This window comes from Lissotriton helveticus, chromosome 12, assembly GCF_964261635.1.
Source record: "Lissotriton helveticus chromosome 12, aLisHel1.1, whole genome shotgun sequence".
Taxonomy (NCBI): Eukaryota; Metazoa; Chordata; class Amphibia; order Caudata; family Salamandridae; genus Lissotriton; species Lissotriton helveticus.
In genome coordinates, this window is record NC_136073.1 from 771811351 (window position 1) to 771831821 (window position 20471).

At 40.8% G+C, this 20471-nt stretch overlaps 1 long non-coding RNA gene across 1 annotated transcript; it reads right to left on the bottom strand.

Annotated features, from left to right (window-relative positions):
• Nucleotides 1-359: 359 nt before the first annotated feature.
• LOC144798921 (uncharacterized) lies at nucleotides 360-19446 on the bottom strand. The gene is made up of 3 exons (XR_013603697.1): nucleotides 19333-19446; nucleotides 7588-7640; nucleotides 360-1087 (listed from the first exon to the last, which is right to left on the bottom strand). It is a non-coding gene; the product is annotated as an uncharacterized LOC144798921 (long non-coding RNA).
• Between the last annotated feature and the right edge of the window lie 1025 nt (nucleotides 19447-20471).

The following is a 20471-nucleotide window of genomic DNA, read 5'->3' on the forward strand; positions in this document are numbered from 1 at the left end:
CATTAGAGGATCAGGCCTTACAACCCATTCCTAAATCAGGCTGTTAGCTACATGGAGTCACCTCATCAGAACGGCAATGTGGGCTTGTTTGGAGCATAGAATGACAGCCAGTCTAGGAGGACCACCAGAAACATTTGACACTGACCAACACCAATGGACTGAGATGCCAAGACATGACAGGAATTCTGGACTAAAACAAGCCCAGTATTAGCAGGATGGAAATGAAAATTTGCTTTAAAAGGAAAGTTTTTCGAACAGCTTATATTAAATACAGGTCTGTGAAATATTAGACGGACCTGCATGAGCAAAGTGCAAACTGTAAGTATCTGATTGAACAAAATTCATGACTTTACTTCATGTTTATGTATAAATGTATTAATTTATTCCAATTATAGCGACATATCAACCTCTAAGTTTATTTCAAAGGAACATATAAAAAAAGAAGCATATTTCTCAAGCAAATGAGTAAGACCATCTTCAAGGAAAAAGTTACATATTGGTCCTTTTAAAATTTGAGCACAATATTCGCCAACAGAATCGTATTAAACAGAAACAGAAGTAATCGCTATTTTCAGACCACTATAAGGAGATAGTCCTTCTTTCGGTAATTAACTTAGTATATTTTGTTGTGAGAAGCGCAAATGTGAGATGCTTGCTAACTAGACAAGGGGGTATGGACGGGATCGCCCTCCAATTACCGGGCATCCTGGATCACCTGGCAGGGAATCAAGGAAAGCACGTGGGACTTGGAATGACCAGATCTAACTTAGCATTTGATCGATAATTCCATTGATATTTTCTGTCTGCTTTCAGGAGGAATCAAATGAGCGAGGGAACACACTTTGGTTTTATTAGGAATGCACACAGTAAACTTGGAAGAATGAGGAGGTATCCCCCCCAGAGATACCCCCTACCAAGATTGGAAGGGGCTTCCAAGAAGGCAGTGGTCTTATTATTTCTATAATGCAGATGTTTGATTTCTCTTCACCCTTCTTGATTATTTCTTCTTCCCACTGAGCCTTCCTCGATGTCTGTTTTTCTTGGGATTCTTGGCATCAAAATCCAGGTCTGCGTACAGGATGTCACCCTGTGTAAACAGATATTCACAATCATTTTTATTTTTATATAAACAAAAAGGTAATGTATTCAAGAAAGGTACGTTTAAACAACATTACATTTAATGAGTGATTACCCTAAAAGTGTACTGTAAACCCTCAACAGACACTACAGCTAACTTACCTGTCTTAAACACTTGCTGGCAGGTTTGATATTTAAGCATATACATCTATTACTAAAAGAGAAAACTCAGCGCCTCCCAGACTGTGGAGAAAGAACGCTTTAATAAGAGAAAGAGATCCTTATTAAGTACTAGTTTGGGTACTTTATTCACTATTATGGTAAAAATACCACATCGCTGTCGATCATCGCAATTCCCCAGTAGCATCACGCCCCCCTTGTGCACCTTCTTGGTCTCATCTCTAGTTGGAGCTCCATTCCGGAAATGTCATCATTCAGAATGGCTTACTGACCAGAGATCTTAGTATATCACAGGATATGAGGTCACCTTGAAACCTGACCCTTCACAAGGCTGCTTTAGTCTGTGTCCTCTTCAGTTGTGGCTAGTAGTTTACAGTGTGTATACTACGAGTGTCTGCTTTACACATCTGTGGATGAGAAGCTGGTGGTGTTTATGACTTTAATAAAATAGCCCTGTCCTTTGTTCCTAGTCTTCTGCAGTCCCTTCCTCACCTGTTTATGAAATAGGGAACCTTACAAATAGAACTGTACTCTAATGCTGGTCATCAATACTGCTGTGGCATCAGTGGAACTTGATGAGCAACCCGTCCAGTATTTCCATGTAGCTTTCTTGCCATTGCCTACAACCAGCAGTGGTAGTTACTCCTTTAGGGCGGAGGAGCATCGGCCCACCTGCTGCGAGTGCAGCAGCAAAGACAAATTGAAATGGTCATTACCATTTAACTGCACTTCTTCGAGTATGGGGACAGAACTTTATTGCGTGATAAAAAAAAAAACATTGCAACAGTATTCAATAGCAAAAATTCGTCACTGAATAATTAACAGTGATAATTAATTAAAACAAATTAATTAAAAATCCTAGCAGTACTGCATGATGATACATATCGCTACTGAGTAGTACTTCCATTGGAATTTTAAAACTTCGTGAACGCCTGATCTGAAGAAGACGCTAGAGACCAATGTAACAGTTGAAGATTAAAAATTGAAAAGTTAGAAACAAAAGTCATTGTGACATAAAAAGCCCCCGACTTGAAGCAGTCCTTAAAGCACTACGGGTATGTTCAAAAACAGAAAGAAAAAAAAGATAATCCAACCGAATAGGCTCCGCTACGTGTGCCATGCATTGGAAATGGGTCTAAATCATGACTGTAAGTCAGTTGCCGGGGACGGCAATCGCGGAGAGGCAGAGACTCTAAGTTCCTGGCCGACCAACTTGTGCATGTCTCGCCTCCCCTTACTTTTTTGTGAAACAATCCATGAACCTAACCACGGCACAATTGAGGGTAATGTTCGCAGGGTCAAAGCAGGCCAGCACCGTTCCCCTGCAAAATCTAACATCCTTTGGGATCCAGCCCCTTCGTAGTAAGGTTCTTCTGTCTTCTAGGAGATTGGGGCACAAGCATAAAAAATGAGTTATGTCTTCCCTGTGTTGGCCGCAAAGCTGACACATTTCCTGGGTGCAGGCTCTTTCCCATTTTGTGAGTTGACAGATCGTATGAGGACAGGGTGGGTCATTCCGACTCGCAGACTGGTCACTGTTGCCTAAAGTGCACATTTCGGATTGGCCAGGTGTCTTGCCATGGCTATCCTGACATACACACTCAGACTGCAGCAAGTGTGAGCTATATAACAGCCGGGGGGACTGCTCCGACCAATCGTTGCTCTACTCTCATGCTGAAAAATGTTCACTGTGCCACTGGATTCAAGCTATCCTGGCTGACGAGGGTTGAAACAACACAACTGGCCCTAGGATGCTTGTTTCTAGTTCAGGGAGGACCTGGCTTGACAATTTGGGCTGGACTGTTCCCATGAGGCACAGGGTCAAGACTGATTTACATATGGCCAGATCTCAACTGGGGTGGCATGCTGAGCAAAAGAATGATGGATTTAACCCAGATCTCTTGATGGGGGTGAATGTTTTGATTTGTTCTGCATTCCATCCATCAATTGTGTGTCTTTTGCTTCCTCGCCCTAATGCGCCGGGAATGCCCAGACATGGGTCCCGAGCTCACTATGCCACTGGATTCAAACTATCCTTGCTGATGAGGGGTGAAACCCTGAAACCGGTCCTAGGATGCTTGTTTCCAGTCAAAGGAGGACCTGGCTTTGCAGTTCGGCTCGACTATTCCCATGAGGCACAGGGTCAAGACTGATTTGCATATGGCGAGGTCTAAACTGGGGTGGCACGGTGAGCAAAAGAATGATGGATTGAACCCAGATCTCTTGACTGGGGGTGAATGTTTTGATTTGTTCTGCATTCCGTCCATCAATTGTGTGTCTTTTGAAAAATGCATGACAGCTGCTCCAGGAGTGGTTAGGTTCATTGGCTCTGTCTTCAAATTACAATGAAGCACTGCGCTAAGCGTTCGAGTTCCATTTACTGGCAGTGTATGGGAAACTGTAGTGTAGTGTTTCGTTTATTTTACTAAAAAAACGTACTCTTGACTGTGCCCTGTTGTGTTATACATGTCGTTGTTGCATGCTGATACTTTCAGTGGTGCGCGTGACATGTACACGTGGGACAGAATACGGAGAAAGGTAAAGGTGTAACAAGGCACATATCACAATTAGAGGATGCATTGTGGTTCCATTGGTCTTTTTAACGAAGTTGCCTCCCAGCCAACATTTTGGAATCACTGCATGGCAGCTGATCTTTAACAGGGTGGGTGAGTAAATGAAAAAGCTCTTCACTTGACTGCAGCTGGCCTGGCATCAACAGCGGGAACAGCCAGAGATAAGAGTGCCTCTGGGTGTGTGCCTGAGAAGAGAAGTGAGAAACCATGTGTTTTTACAGGGGAAGATGTGATACACTCAGGAGCAGAGGTCAACAGTCCCTTCTCCGAAGACTCCAAACAGACAGTGGTCTTGAAACCGACGTCACAGTCTCCATGGCATGTATGCTTTAGCTGTGAGATTCGCGACCTGCTGCTGATTTGCTCGACCACTTTTAGATGTCACTAGCCACCACTGTCAACCAGACTGGAGATTAAGCAGGTAGACTAAAAACCCTTCATTGTTTTGTTTCTTCCTGCCGTCGTCCCTCCGCTCCTAGCGCCATGAAACCGTCTGGTGTAAGTGCGCTCTATAAGTAATTTTAACATAACATAACTTGCACGGAGTGCCTTCTTGTTCCCTCTCCTACGTATTGAAGGACCCGCTCGCCTCATGGATGTGTATTTCGCTCACCCAGGCAGCAAGCTGAGTAGAAAGCCACTCAGACACATAGGGGCAGATTTACGTTTCCTGGCGCATCCCTGCAAATCAACAGGGATGCGCCAGGAAACATGCATGACGCAAGTTTACCCTTGCGCCACCACAGATGCGCCGCATTTACAATGCGGAGCATCATGGCGCAAGGATAAACAGATGCGTGTTGCATCTGCCATCGTAAGGTTGGCGCAGTGCTGGAGTTGTGTTGCGGGCGCAATGCAACTCCAGCACTGTTCCAACCTGGTCTATACTCAACATGGTGCGTCACGCCTTATGCCTGTTTCAAGCAGGCGCAAGGTTTTGACGCAGCGGCGTCGGAAAAGTGACTGAAATCTTTTAGATTTCACTCAGGCACTTTTCAGAGGCATTCCTGTGACGGAACGCCCGCTCCCCCCTACCTGCGCCGGCGGAACGCCCACATAAAACCTGGTGCAGGTTTCATGGGGCGCAGGGCTTTACAACGTGGTGCCAATGAGGTGCACAGGGCTCGTAAATCTGCCCGATAGTGCGGTAGAACACCTCGCCTGTGGGATTCCTAAGTTAGCATTATGCAAGGCAGACTCTAGAGCATGGGTTAGAGAAAGGCCAGATTTCTTGTGACTTAAAGACTTGAACCTTTGACACACAACTGGGAAACAACCTGAAGCAAGTATGATGCCCTCAGTTCAGTGCCAAAATCACTCAACTTCATGGGGACCGACTGTCATGTTTGTTGGCCCTCTCAAAAAGGGGAGTGTTCCTTTCGGTGCTTTCATCTGAGTTAAATTCCATTAAAAAAGATTTGCATCAGAATCCAGGCTTGAGTATAGTCTTTCACCATGTTACGTGGTGACCTGTTAGAAAACAGTCTTCATGTGAATCATCAGAATCATGCGGTGCAGTACCCTAATAATAACGAAGGAGAGCAAGTGCCTTTACCCATTTTTCTTTCTTGGGAAACTTTCAGTCTGGATTGAAATGTGAATAGTGGCTATACGCAATCCTTCTGAGAATGAAAAGAATTACTTAAAGCACACCTTATTTTGTTTAGAATATGGTAGATTAATAAAAGAAAGAAGAAAACACTTTAAAGCAGCAAACCAGAAGCAAGTTCAGTTTTCAGCATTTTGTGCATCTGTCCATTGCATAGCTGCAAGAAGCCTATGCTGTGTGTGACAAGGTCAGGCATTTGTGACTTTTAGGTACCAGGACCTTACGTTCTGTGACTTACAGTTTTGCTTTTTACCATTGAAAATATAAGTTTAAAAATCCCAGCATGTGAAAGGCTGCTGTACAAATATCCAGCCCTGACTGCAAGGGTTGAACATAGAAAAGGGCCTCCTGATCTCCACATGTGTGCATGTATGTAAAATATCTACTTTTGCATTTGTGCCCCTGTGTGTTATCTGTGTAGATTTTTGCCACTGTTAGGCAGCAGGATGATTTAAATATGGTACCTAAATGGAATTAGCTTGCGGGAAACAACCTTTACACCGCAACTTTTACAACGCACTGCCATTACAACAAAACTTTTACAACGCATGACACTACAACGCATACCACTACAACGCATGTCATTACGCGTTGTAATGACATGCGTTGTAGTGGTATGCGTTGTAATGGTTGCGTTGTAATGGCATGCGATGTACCATTACAACGCATAACATTACAACGCATAATACCCTTACACTATCTAACACTTACCCTACTGTTGCAACCCCTGGAGTTAGAATAGTAATTTTTACCACTACACTTTCCAACACTTACCCTACTGTTGCACCCCCCTGGAGTTAGAATAGTAATTTTTACCCCTACACTATCCAACACTTACCCTACTGGTGCACCCCCCTGGAGTTAGAATAGTAATTTTTACCCCTACACTATCCAATACTTACCATACATGCAATGTAATGTTATGTGTTGTAATGGTATGCATTGTAAAGGTAGTATGCGTTGTAATGGAATGCGTTGTAATGGTAGTTTTTAAAAATTCGTTGTAATGGCATGCGTTGTAATGGATGTTGCGTTGTAAAAAATGCGTTGTAAAGGTATGCGTTGTAAAAGTATGCGTTGTAACGTCATACATCCTAGCTTGCTGCCCCTCCAAAATCCCTCAAGTATATTAGAAACATTTTCTTCTATATAATTCGTGAGTAGCTTGTCCAATCATAAGGCCTGATTAGGATGTCGGTGGGACCACCGCCGACAGGTCGTCAGAGGCCGTCCCATTGACATCCAGCTGAGCGGTTCGACTGCCGCATTATGATGTCGTCGGACGGACCGTATCAGTCGAAGGGACTGACTGATGCTTCGTATGGGCTCAAGGAGACCATCGGACTGATGGTCGAATCAAAGTCCCTACAACAGAGGCACCGCCGTAGGGGTTACAATTTCCCTTTCCCATAGATTTTCAATGGTGGTTTGACTACCATAGAAAGACTGTTGTAAAAGGACTTTGGGGGCCACTAGCAAGGCACCCACCCCTCATGGGCCTGTGGTGCCCCCAAACATCCAGGCCCCGTGGGCCAGGTACCATGTGGTGCCTGCCACATGGTGCAGGGATGTTTGTAAACATGCCTTTTGCCTTTGGGGCTTGTGCTGCGGACCGTTTCTGGGCTGCAGCACAAGCCTCAATGGCAAAAGGCATGTTTCAGACCACCTACACAGCGGTCAGATCATATTTTGGCAGGTGGGACCATTGACTACCTGTTGGATGGGCCTCACTGACTTTACTCACCAGAGCCTCCTTTTGCACACCATTATGTAGGACTCTTGGTATATGTGCATTGACACCTCTATGCTTGTTAAACTTTGCACTTGGATGCATGTATGTCTCTTGGACCCTATAAAAACATAATCTGTAGATGTGTTTGCTTGGACCCTATAAAAACGTAATCTGTAAATGTGTTTGTGTGCATGTGTGTTATTATATTGTGTGCTTCTAGGTGAATGAGTAAAAGAAAAACCATAAATATTGACTTTGACAATACTAGTTATAAGATATCTTTCTGAGTGGATATTGAGCTTATTGACCATTAATATCATGTAATTCTATTTCTGAGTTCCAAACCCACTTCCACCACTTTGTACGAGTTTAAAAAAAGAAACCTTGTGGAAGTCATATTTACTGGGCACATTTACCTGTGTGCTTTCTGTTTGTGCCCCAGTTGCCACAGACTGGCTCTGACAGGTTCCTGAAATAGAAAAAAAATGTTGCTTCTAACAGGTTACTTTTACTGCGTCATGCGGCGATACATTATGTGTTTTCAATGTTGATGAAATATGCATGTTGGTGGCAACATTAACCATCAAGTTATTGTACATTCAGTCTGTTATAACTTGCATTTTTCCAGATTTTTTTATTGTACATCAAACTGAAATTGAATATAAAATGAAGCAGTTCCCCATGGACTGTGTGTAAAAATGTTGACCATGAAAATTTCATTTTACCAAAATAAATTTTTCATAATTACAACAAAATGTCGACTTTATACACATCTAATTTAAAGGGCTAAAACAGTGACTTCCAAAATATTGTAATCCAAAAGTTCGAAATTGTGTGAGTAAGTATATTTATTTTATTGTAATTCACATTATTGTAATTTAAAGTTAAGTTAATTTATATTTTAATAAAGTAACATATTTAGGGGCCGATTACGATGCAGCCCGGAAAGGCTCCTACCGATGGTCCGACCCTGTCCGGGCCGTAGCTTAGTTTTATTTCCGACCGCCGCATTACAATGCTGGCAGTTGGAAACTAAACCGGCTGGTCATTCCGGCTGGCTTCTGATGGGCTCAAGGAGCCCGTCGGCCAGTCAGAGGTTGACCCACAATCCCAAAGGGCGGTCTTTCCGCCCTTGGAATTACGATGCACAGTTTCTGGCAGGGTTTCCATGCCGGCCTTTCCGACCCTGTAGCAAAGCATGTTTGAGGGTCCATAGGAGGCCCCTCATGTGCGTGGCCTCCAGTTGGTGACAGACTGCTTAATCCCTGCACCCCGTGGCAGCCACCTTGAGGTGCCTGCCACGGGGTTTGCTGAGAGGTTTTGGTGGCCACGCCACTCTGCAAACGCGCCTCCTGGCGCACGACTAGTTGGGGGAGGAAATCCCCTTGGCTCTTGAGGGTCCTTGGGGGCTAACTAGCCCTTCTGTTACATCCAATAAGACCCACACGGGTGGATTGCTGAGAGGTAATCAGAGGCCATGACCCCTTTCTCCACCACTCTGCAAACACACCTCCTGGTGTCCACTTTAGTCCTGAGGCCCTCAGGAGGCAAGGGGAACTCATCCCGACACCAGCAATGCACCAAGAGGCACTTTTGCAGAGTGGTGGAGAAAGCTCAAGTGGTCTCTGACCACCTCTCAGCACTCACACTGTGTGGGTCGAACTGGAGGTAAAAGGAAGTCTTCCTGGCCCCTAAGGAACATCAGCAGCCAAGTGGACTTCATCCTCCACCCAGGAGCGCGCCAGAAGGCGCATTTGCAGAGCAGTGGAGAAAGGAGACTTGGCCTCAGCGATTTAGTGGATTTTTTTTTGCTAATTTGTAAGAAGGGAGGCTGCCTGGCCCCTTTCCCTAAACCATTTTGAGTCCCGGGGACCACATGCCCCTGGGCTTGACTATTTATTAATTAATTTTTTTGAAAAAAAGGATGGGGGCGTGTGGCCCACCTCTCTGGCAGATTTTGGCCCCCTCCCCAGGACGATTTCAGCCCAGGGGACCCAATCCCCCGGGGCTCGGCAATTTTTTTTCTTAACAGGGAGGGGTGCCGAGTGCACCCCCGGGCTAGTCTTGGGCCCGGAGACCCCATCCCCGGGCATGGCCATCTCGTTGGGGACCGCGGCGGAGCCTGAAGGCCCATGCGGTTAATGCCGGCTACTACTTCCTGCCGGAGCCGGCATTGCTTTTTACATCCAGGGGGATGCTAACATGCAGCTCCATGGGTGTAAAAAGCAAAGTGTGCACCGTTTTGAGGAAGCAAGAGCATAATGCTCTCACTTGCTCAAAGCGGAGCGCACTGTTTGCAATGGGATGGCGGGAGCAGTGCTCCAGCCATCCCATAGCAAACTGCAATTTCCTGGGGGTAGGCACCCTGGGACACTGCTGGAGCTGGCCCTGGGGGTGGTGGTCCCCAGGGCCATGTAGGGCTCCAGGAGGGTAACCGCATGGCCCGCCTCACATCTTGTATATAGATATCCCCTGGGAGGTTCTGGTCCCGGGTCCGCAAAGACCCCATTCATTAGTGTATTAGTGCCCCAGGGAGATGGTGGTCACCAGGGTTGAGTGGGGGCCTGAGCCCCCCAACGCATTAATATTTATTTATTTCAGCCCTGGGGAGGTGGCAGTCCCGGGGCTACAGGGAGTGCCATAGGGTCTCACCCACTTTTCTTTTTTTTAATATGCATGTACCCAAAGGAGGTGGTGGTCCCTGGGGCAGGGGGGCCTGCGAGGCCCCCCATTCTATTAAAATTAGCCCGGGGAGGTGGTAGTCCCCAGAGCAGGGGGGTGAGCGAGGCCGCCCATATTGTGTCAATTAGCCTTGGGGAGGTGGAGATCCCCAGGGCTGCAGGCGGGTCCAGTGGGCCTGCCCGCATTAATAAGCCATAAGAGGGGGCCCTTGCGCCCCCCTTCTATATAGATTATATGCTCTCAGGACCTGGCCCACCCGGGTGTTCTTTTAAAGCAAGTGCGCTTGCTTCTTTTTTGTTTTGCTGCAAATTCGCGAATATCACGTATTTGTAGCAATTTAAAAAAAATGCTTTTTTGACACTGTGGGGTCCCAAGGGGAACCTAACACCATGGCTTGGGGGTCAGGGCATATCTAGCTTGCCCCCTTTTCTTTATTTTATCTTTTTGGGGGAGCACTCAGTGAAGCTGAGTCCCAATATGGCTGCCAACACTTCCTGGTTGAAGTATTGGCAGCCAATCAGAGCAGTGCATTTCCCTGCACGAGCTCCTCTGTCACGAAGACTTCACAACCAGAGATATCACTATATTTTTTTTAACTTACATTTCTCAAAAACTACCCAAATTTGGTGTAAGTCCGTTCAGCAGTTCAGGCTGTAGCTGTGGCTAACGGGTCCTATGGGAATTAACATTACCCTTATTTCACGCCACAATTTCTCGGTCCTCAATGCTCGGATCACCCCAGAACTTTCCACAACACACAGAACCTTCATGATACTTTTTTGAGGAAATTTCATGAAGATTGGTCAAATGATGCCAAAGTTATATCCAAGTCATAAAATGCTTTCCCCATGGAAACTAGGTCGTAACTATAACTACCTACTGGCAACCACCAGGTTTTTTATATATATATATATATATATATATATATATATTTTATATATATATATATATATATATATATATATACATATATATATATATATATATATATCAGCTCCAAGAACACCAGAGCGCCGCACTCACAGGTGGGTGCTTTCAATGCGGGGGTGCTCCCGCAAATCAATTGTCGCTTCACTTACCTTCGCCTCGGATTTGCATCCTTCAGGAAAAAAGCACTCCCGGGGGTCGTTCGAGTCTTTTATTGACAACAAACAAACACAGCAAACAGACGCGTTTCGGTATAAACCTTTCTCTATGTTTACCGAAACACCGTTTAGACACGTATTTAAACACACACTTGTATCACCAAAATCAACAAAGGACAATGGCTCCTTTCCATTGCCTTCCCAATTTGAGCGCCATCTTAGAATGTCATAAATAAGGCAAACAAGATAATCATGCAGCATCAAAAATAAGTGCAACATAATTCATGTTCTAAATCAATACAGCCCATAGATGGGCAACTACCATCAATAGTTGGCGCACACAATAAATCAAAAAATGCATACTCGGTCGTGCCCTGTATGGGCTGACAACAAATGGTGTAAAAGAATCAATACTCAAAATTTGTGTCTATTATGGGACTCATTCACATACTACCAATTACATATTTACAAGAAGAAAAGAGAATAGAATTGAAAAAATAAATAAAAGAAGAGAAAATCCGAAAGAAGAAGAAAACAAAAGAAAGCTGTGAAAAAGGAGCAGATCAATTCAATAATTCGCAGAAATCCATTCAGAATTAGTCTAAATAATTTCAAAAGATTCAAGGTATAGAATATATACACAGTATATACTTAATATATGTACACACACAGGGTGACAGGCAAGATATAACATCCAGAAATCACAATTCAGTTTAACATTACATCCTTTTCAAAATCAATATGCACCGTAGTTGACACTTTCAACCTTCCCTTATATATATAGTAGGTAATATATATATATATATATATTACCTACTGGCGAGGTTCGTTTTCCATAGGAAATCCGCAACATTCTATTGGGAATAACTTTGGCGCCGAATGAGGGATCTGCCTGTAATTGTCCTTAACTTTGCCTCGCTGCGCTCCGCTCCTTCCCTGAAAGTTTCAGGGGGATCCGTCAAGAGGGGGCCGAGATAAAAGGGGGGTCCCAAAACGTGTTTTCCCCATGTTAATTTCCATAGGGCGGTTAGACTCACTTTTAGCCCGAACGGCTGAATGGATTTCCACCAAACTTGGCAAAATTGTAGGGACTGGTACCCCGATGTGCCTTTGCTATGTCTCAAGATATATGCTAAAGTGGCTTTTACGAAAATTAACTTTGAAAAAATATATATTGGGCTACATTGGGCTATATATATGTTAGAGCCCAAATGTAGCCCAATGTAGCCCAATGTAGCCCAATGTAGCCCAAAGATGGCCACCAGAGACAAAAAAAACAAATGTAGCCCAAATATCAGCCAGATGTAGCCCAACTATAGCCCAATGACAGAATGTCCCAGAGTGTTCTAAAGAACAACTAGAGCGCTAACAGTCTTACTTATGACAAAAGTATGGCACACCTGAAGTCATCTTGATTGGAATAAAGTGTTAACACTTAAAACATTTAATTTGCAAAGGAACAAAATGAGGGGGTTCATTTTGCCATAGAAATCATGATTAGTGCTGAAGAAAGAAAAATTAGGGCACATTTTGAGTGACTTCTCAAATCCTCTTATATTTCATTAAAAAAATTCTGATATGCAGTCTCCCAAGATGGCCACCAGACACAAAAGAGCCCAAATGTAGCCCAAATATCAGCCAGATGTAGCCCAACTATAGCCCAATGACTGAATGTCCCAGAGTGTTCTAAAGAAGAACTAGAACGCTAACAGTCTTACTTATGACAAAAGTATGGCACACCTGAAGTCATCTTGAGTGGAATAAAGTGGTAACACTTAATACATTTAATTTGAAAAGGAACAAAATGAGGGGTTTCATTTTGCCATAGAAATTTTATATATATATATATTCACTGAAAAAAACATAGGTTACACACCAGTTATAGTTAGGAATTAGCATTTAAAAAACCTTTGAAATTCACTGAAAAAACCATAGGTTTCACACCAGTTATAGTTAGCTGGAAATGTTACTCGCATAAAACCATTGAAATTCCCACGTTATAGTTAGTTGGACTCACTATAACTTGCACGTCTGCAATGAACTGCTGATGACATCACATATTACATCACTCATGCATATATTTAAATATTTAAACATTACTCACTAATATATGTATTCACTAAGATACACTTAATAAACCAGTTAACCAATCATTTTTTTTTTAAAACACTGTCATGAGTGATGTAATATGTGACGTCATCAGCAGTGCATTGCAGACGTGCAAGTTATAGTGAGTCCAACTAACTATAACGTGGGAATATATATATATATATATATATATATATACATAAATATATATTTCTTTTTTTTTTTTTCCTTTTTGTTTGGCACAAAGGACGCCGCACACAGCAACTTCAGTTCACAGATTTATTGAGCAAGGCCGTCAGGCTGAAACGCGTTGGTGTTAGACTGGGCACTGAAATAAATATGTGAACTGAAGTTGCTGTGTGCAGCGTCCTTTGTACCAAAAACTGTTTTTTGGCCATTGGTCTGGCCCAACGCCGGCACCCGCTGGAGAGCGATCCTGTTACAAGACCACATTGCACCCATTGCATTCTTCCGTCAACTTTTACATATACATATATAACACATATTTATTTTTTAAAAGACACACATTCACTGGATGGTGTCATCAGTGATGTCATGAGTGATGTCACTGACCATGTCATGAGTGATGTAATACGTGACGTCATCAGCAGTGCATTGCACGCACAAGTTATAGTGAGTCCAACTAACTATAACGTGGGAATTTCAATGGTTTTATGCGACTAAAATTTCCAGCTGACTATAACTGGTGTGAAACCTATAGTTTTTTCAGTGAATATATATATATATATATATATATATATATATATATATATATATATATATATATTCATAATGAGCCTTTTGTTGATTAGCCAAGGCCTCCAAAGCCTTTCACAGTGTCAATTTCACTCAGCTCAGGAAACAGAACAGGGCAAGTCTAACTCTATATTCAAAACCGGTTTATTTTTACATGAAATTCATTACACCAGGTGCATCATAACAGTGTGAGATGGCCTATGCGTTTCTGCCGTAAATATTTGGCACATCTGTCCGTGATGTAGCAGATGCAGAGCGGTAGCTGCAGGAGTGGCGTGTGGGGTTGGATGCAGCCCCCGGCTTTGTAAATCCACAAGTCTCCAACCAAGAGAATGTATGTGCATGCACAGTGGTTTGAATTGCTTCATTGGACGAAATCCAGCCCCTACTACACGTTTAGGTGATGGATTTTGTCCAATAAAGCAATTCAAACTACTTTGAGAGTATGTGCCCAGGGGGATGACGACACCGTGTGGGAGCATATATATTCTTTTATTTGCGTTCTACATCGAATAAGTTTTGGCTGTAACCAGTCTTGTTTACTGATAACGAGGCAACATTCACTTCTGCATTTAAACATAGACCATGTAACTTATGTTAAAAAGTGAAAGGAGACTCAAACTCCTAGCTGGTTTTTACCACCTAATAACAAACAATTTCGGGTGGTAACACACAGCACTTGAATAGCTTGTTTTATACATTCATTATTATTTATCAACATGTGTTGAAATATATAACGCTTGTACAAAAATAATTATATATAAAACTGATAGAATCATTCTATTTAACAGTGCTGGTTTCATGTTGCCACTGTTGAGACAGTTAATTACTATACATATCAAGTTCGTTGAAACTCTCCATGAAATAAAGTGCATGTAATTTAAGTACATACCGTTTGGAATACTCAAACATATGTATATAATTACTCATTTTTCTCATAGTGTTGCATTGTTTAATTCCAGGCAGAACACTCTTTCCTGCTGCATAAAATCCCATCATAGTAAAGTACATAATACAGTTAAAATTGCTGCATAAAATTACTGTATGCTATGCATAATTTCACTCTTATTTACACCCGGCTTGGATTGATTAATAAAGTACTGTTTCCTCCTTGTGTACTTCAGGTGAGCTGAAATTGACAATGGTAATAATAAAGATAATAATAAGACCCAGGTGGGCTGTGTCTTCTATAATAACTCATGAGTTTAGTGATTATTACAGCAATAATAACGTTAATGTATTAACTTTAAAATAGCCATATAAATGCATGCAACATTAAACAGTTTTTTATAAAGGAGTACAAAATGAACTTATAAATTACAATACATGTATTAAACAGTTCAAAATAATTCTGAAATAAAAATATTCATATTATCAATGTATATTAATGAACAAACTGCAATATAAATCAATATAATTATTAATATATGTAATTTTATAATCTGGAACATATTTTATATTTATTAAACCTTTTGGAATAATTGAAAATATTTAACACACAATATATATTTTATTAAACTAAAAACAAAACATAGAAAATTATTCAAAAACAAAACACAATGGAAAAAGAATTGAAATATATAAAATAATTTTAAAGATATGTGCTTTCAATTAAATATGCTCAAAATATCTTTTAAAACTCCAAGATTAAATAACATGTATTGACCCCATTCCAATACCAGATCATAAAATAAACACATAAAATAACTCTAATACATTATTCTAACTGGAATCCCACATACTCTGGGGAAATTGCATAAAATGCATGCATTGTGTGGTGGCAGTGGACAGATTTAGTGTTCTAATTTCAGTCTAATAAACATTGGTGACAGTGCATACATCGGGCATGGGTGATCGTCAGTTTTACTATAAAAGCACATCTAACAAACATGGAGCAGGCACATACTTTTGGATCAATTTAGGTGGGAAACATTTACTAATGCAACTCTAATCAGAATAATATTGGAGAAAGTGCATACATTGGTGGGGTCGAGTTTAGTATTCTAACTCCAGACTAAGAAACATTTGAGAAAGTTTATACCTGCAGGTGCGCAAATTATCTATTCTACCTCCAGTCAAACAAGCACTGGGAAAAGTGTGACATTTGGCAGGTCAGATTTACTGCTCTAGCTTAAGTCTATCATACATTTGGGAAAATGTATACATGTGGGCGGGGAGAGCTCAAATTTACTATTCTAACTCAAGTCTAGCAAACATTGGGGAAAGTGGATACATTGGTGTGGGAGAATAGACTTGATACTATATCTCCAATCTGACAAATATTGGGGAAAGTTCAAATGTTGGAGGCCTTCAAATATAGTACTTTAGTTTAACAAACATTGGGGTAAATATATGTATGGGAGACTTTCATATTTACTATTCTAACTCTAGTCCAATAAACTTTGAGGAAAGTGCATTCTTCTATGGTAAGGAGGGGGATAGATTTACTACTCTAACACAAGTCTAGCAAACATTGGGGACAGTGCACACATTGTGGTGTAAAACTCACCATACCCAAATAATAATGGCATATGTTAAAAATTATTTCATAAGTTTAAATAAAAACGAACATTTACATTTAAACAATATTTTCCAATATTATTATATACATCATTTTTAAATGAACAACATCCCTCAAATGTCCCAAACAAACACTTGTAAAAGAAAACTGATAAAGCCTCATATGATAATGTAAAAAGAAAATACAAATACACAATTTTATATATTTCAATTTGTATGAATTCCAATGTAATAATATATGATATAATTAGAATTTATATTTATTTATAATAATGAAATACTTTAACAATATTTTCCACAAATGTACCAAATATTCAAAAAATTCAATTAAATTAAATTAAAATATAATATAATTCAATAAGTTAAAAATATAAACATGCTACATAAATACATTTTTCATTTAAAATTTACATAATTAGTAGATTAAGCCTTTCATATCAATTTAAAGTTATTTTTAACTAAAAGACTATCAACCTAAAGCTCAAATAAACCCCACATTCTAAAATAAAACATATTTTCAAAATTAGAAATCATAAAAAGAAATAAATACAAATGTCAGATATTAAAATGTGACAGACATTTCTATATACTTATAATAACACTACATACACAAACCTTAATACATCCCACAACCCTTAAAAATAATAAAATAATTGACTAAAAGCATATGAACATATACTTTTATAGCAATATTATTTAAAAGGGAATTTTCATTTAACATCAATTTAACTATGTTGTTTTTGCAAGACTTCCCACTAAATCCACCCACAAACCCATTACCTGAAAGTAAAATGTATTATATGATTAAATTATGCATTAAACATGTAAACAAATGAATGATTACAAATAAACAATGAACATATTAATCAATTAACATTAAGTAATAGAAAATTTAAAATTATCCACTCAATCCACTAATAAACCCAAGAAATCAAAGAATTATTATACATTAAGACAATATATTCAAAATAATTAAAATAACATTCACATAAAAATAACTAATAAATTAAAAGAATAACAAAATGCAATAAAATACCATCATAAAAATGATATTACTGACAACAATCTTTTAAAATTTGATATTATTGTAAAAAAAAAGATTTTAAACGGTATACTTGCCTCCAATATTTTTGTCCACAATATTTTTGTAGTCACAGTACTTTCACCAATCATTATACTTGACAGAGGCCGTAAACAATTAAGGGCCCATTTCGATGTCAGGCGGATCACCACCAACAGGCTGTCGGTGGCGGTCCATCCGACAATCGGACTAAGCGATCTGACCTCCGCATTACAATGCAGTCGGTCAGTCCGCTGCAGCCTGGGGGAACGATTGCTGCCTCTAACAGGATCGGAGATCCCATCGGGGCGTCGGCCGGACAGATAACCCCGAAATGGCAGCAGTGCCTGCTCATGCACCACCGTCTGGGTGATGCCAATTTCGAAAGCCCGTAGCACAAACTGCAATAGAAAAGATACACTTTCCGACCGCCGTTAAGGCGGTTGCATCGTAATAATGGAAGAGGGACCACCAACTCCTTGTTGGGCGGTCCCGTTTCCTTTAAGATGTTGGTCGAACGCTCGTCTGACGGACATCGTAATAGGTCCCTAAATTATAAAGGTTGGAGAAACACAAGGTGAGGAGGCAGCAAATTAGACCATTTTTAGTACTTGTTTTTTCACTGAACACAGGATAAAGTCTATGGTCCTATGTGCTTGGCATAAGCCTTTTGCAGTAAAATGAATGAATGAATTTAATGAATTTAGAATTTATAGAGCACCTGGTTACTCCGACGGAGTGTCCCCGTTATAAGCAGTAGCCACGTATCAGAGTCAGATATAGTCAGAAGCAGGTAGGCCCAATGCTCCTTCTAACTCTGTCTCTAAAGGGCAAGGTCTTTAGGACTTTATGGAAACTTGCCTCAGAAGGTTGAAGTCTTAGGTTGAGTGGCATTGAGTTCCAAAGCTTGGCTGCACAGACACCAAAGGACGACTCACTCTGGGAATCACTGCCAGAGCTGCTTCCCCAGATCTAAGTACTCTGGAAGGGGTGTAAGCATTGATCAAGGGGAAAAGATAGCTAGGACCCCTCTGATTCATTATCCTGTGCGTAAAACACAGAGCTTTAAATGAGATTCTGTGTTTAATAGGAAGCCAGTGAAGTTCAGCCAGACCGGAGTTAATGGTGATCCATTTCAGAAATCTTAATGGCATCCGGGCTGCTGCATTTTGTACTCTTTGAAGCATTGCCAGTCTGCCTTTAGAAATCGCTAAGTAGAGCACGTTGCATTAGTCAAGCCGGGACACCAGTAAGGCCTGTGCTATTATTTTTAAGTAAAAGGCCTCAATACCCGGAAAGGGCCTCATTACTAGGTCCATTTTTATTCTGATGGGACGAGTAACAGCTGTTATTTACACCTGCAAAAGGATGAGATGTGAGAGAACACTGCAGATCTGTTTTAATTCACCCCGAGATTTTGACTACTGAAAATAGCCAAAATTTCTGGATGAAACTCTGGTGCAAGGTGAGGATTTACAGTGGGAACTGGCAATTCTGGGTCTGATTTACCTGGTAACCCAGCTTTGCAATGTTGTAATACCTGCACCCTTCATGTTTACTGTTAGCCCTGGTATTGGTAACTCCGGAGAGAGGAATTAATTGGAGTATTCCCAGGGCATTCATAATAAGAACTAAAGAGAGTCCACTAAGATTTCACTACTATCTAAAAATCCCCAAACAAAATGTGAATGTTTTAAATACAGCAAAGAGGTATTTTGGGATAAAGAGACTACAAATTTACGCTACATGGGACTGCTGTATTTTTTTTTCAATATACTTGTCAAATTCAAATCTAGCTTAAAGAAGCTAGAGAAGACTAAACATAGGAAGTTAAATATGTAGGGCCAATTTGTCTCAAGGCTGTGTATGGATTGTGATGATATACATAGAAAAGTGGTAAGTAGGTACCATCATTGGGGTTAACAATCGCTGTTTGCTGCAGTGGTGCTGGTGAGGGTGGGGTCCATTACCTTTATCTGAAGTTTGGTAAAACCTGTAGAAGGTAACTGACAAAGTCAGCAGCAAGAGGAGGATCCCAGACACGAGGGGAGGAGTGCATTGACTGACATCAGCATCGAAGAGAACTGGGAAGGATAAAGAAAATATGTTACTTCAAATTTTCCTCAATGTGCAAATGCATGACGCAGTCACCTCCGAAGTTCCTGACGCATTAGCGGGGTTATGTTGATAGGGCTGGGCGGATTTATTTTACCCATGTGTAGTCGTGCAAAAATCCAAATTATTGGCTTTTGCTTGTTTTGCATTTTTACCTGCGGTTCTAATGTTTACTGTTGTGTTTTTTTGCGTGCAAACAAAAAAATTTTGGGGAACTGTAAAACTGGATGTGTGAAGAGGCTGCCTGCTGTGGGTGAGCCAATTTCACCTCTTGGCACTAGAAACTGAACATGCAATATAATGATGTACTATATTGTCTGCTTTTGTACATGAGTTACAGTGTTTACATCGACCTCCTACCACGCTTGGTACATGTAAAATACAAACATTCCACAAGATCTTTCGGTATTATGCATGGAAAACAGTTTACAATTTTGCTCAAGGCCTTTAGGTAGCACAAACATGGCAGCATATAGCAGCTTCAGTGTTAGGATACTCTAAACCCGTAGTTCTTAACCTGTGGTCTGGGGAGCCCTGGGGGTCACACGGCTACTCAAGAGGCCTGCAACTGCTTAGAAAACCCGATTTTAACAAACTAATAAAGTATATGTAAAGTAAGAAGCAAAAGGTCAAATTGTAATTTTTTAAATGTTAAGTAAATGGGAAGGATTTTCCAATTGGAGGCGCAAAGTGATGTTGGTGCCCTCAGATTAATTTGCGGGAGCAGTGCAAATGCATCAAACAGAATATAGTATGGACAATGATTGGCCTCTGTTGAATTTAGAAAATCCCCAACCATCCAATTACAATGAAAATTTTGATTGTTTATCCTTGTGAATTACATAAAATATTTCATAATTTGTGTATTTATCTATTTGTTTGATGAATGCTTGTTTATGTATTTTTGTGTGTTGTTTTGATGTTCAAATCATCCAAATTGCTTAAGCCAAGGTTCCTAACTTCCAGTAATGACTCAGTGGGGATCCACGGATAT